The following is a 798-nucleotide window of genomic DNA, read 5'->3' as shown; positions in this document are numbered from 1 at the left end:
ATATATATATATATATATATAAAGTGTATATACAGTATATGAACATAAAACACAACAACAATTACAATGAAATGGAGATAAAAGTGCAATAATGCAGAGTGCAAGGATGCTTGGAAAGGAAGGAAACATGGAAAGATTATCAAAGGATACTTTATGTACACGAGCTAGGTTGAAAATAAATATATATATATATATATATATATATATATATATATATAGAAGTACCAGATTATTGCACAGGGATTTGTTTCTGATACTAGATATGATTATGATGTTATACTCTCGTCATCCAACCCAACCAGAAACCTAAATCCCTGTTCTGTCACATGACGTAATGCTGAGTGTTGCCTGTTTCTTTGTGGGAGGGTGAGATGAAGCTGATTAGAGCTTTGCTGGCCTTTAAAAACATGGGATAGCATACGTGGTGAGAGACAAGATCTCCAGACTACAGGTAAGACTTGAACTGTTGTTGTGCTATAGTGTTTGTATTATCCTTTTACTTTCTTCAAACTAATCCATAAGCCATTGTTTTTACCTGTTTATGAAGCGATATCTATATTTTTCATCACCTCTAATCAAGCTGTTCAGGTCTCACAAACTGGCATATTTGGTCATTGTGTTGCTAATGTTTTCTTTGTAATTAGAAATGATGAAAAAAAGGAAATAGAAATGCCAAAAAGAGTAGTTTTATGGGCTCATTAAAAAAAAAAGTATTCTGTCATCTGCAGTATTTTTTAGGTCTTCCCTCTTGCAGAATATATATATATATATATTTATAAAGACACATAAAGCCAGGTT

General features: G+C 32.0%; 1 protein-coding gene across 1 annotated transcript in view; it reads left to right on the top strand.

Annotated features, from left to right (window-relative positions):
• The first annotated feature begins 422 nt into the window (after nt 1–422).
• The window catches only part of LOC116399554 (perforin-1-like), a 9,467-nt gene continuing 9,091 nt past the window's right edge, over nt 423–798 (top strand). The window contains exon 1 of the mRNA XM_031876782.1: nt 423–451. The gene's annotated coding sequence lies outside the window, so the exon portion shown is untranslated. The remainder of the gene's footprint in view (nt 452–798) is intronic.

This window comes from Anarrhichthys ocellatus, unplaced genomic scaffold (genome assembly GCF_004355925.1).
Source record: "Anarrhichthys ocellatus isolate YVR2014 unplaced genomic scaffold, GSC_Weel_1.0 scaffold116, whole genome shotgun sequence".
NCBI classification, from domain to species: Eukaryota; Metazoa; Chordata; class Actinopteri; order Perciformes; family Anarhichadidae; genus Anarrhichthys; species Anarrhichthys ocellatus.
Note: the sequence above shows the minus strand (reverse complement) of the source record. Positions and strands in the feature narration are given on the sequence as shown.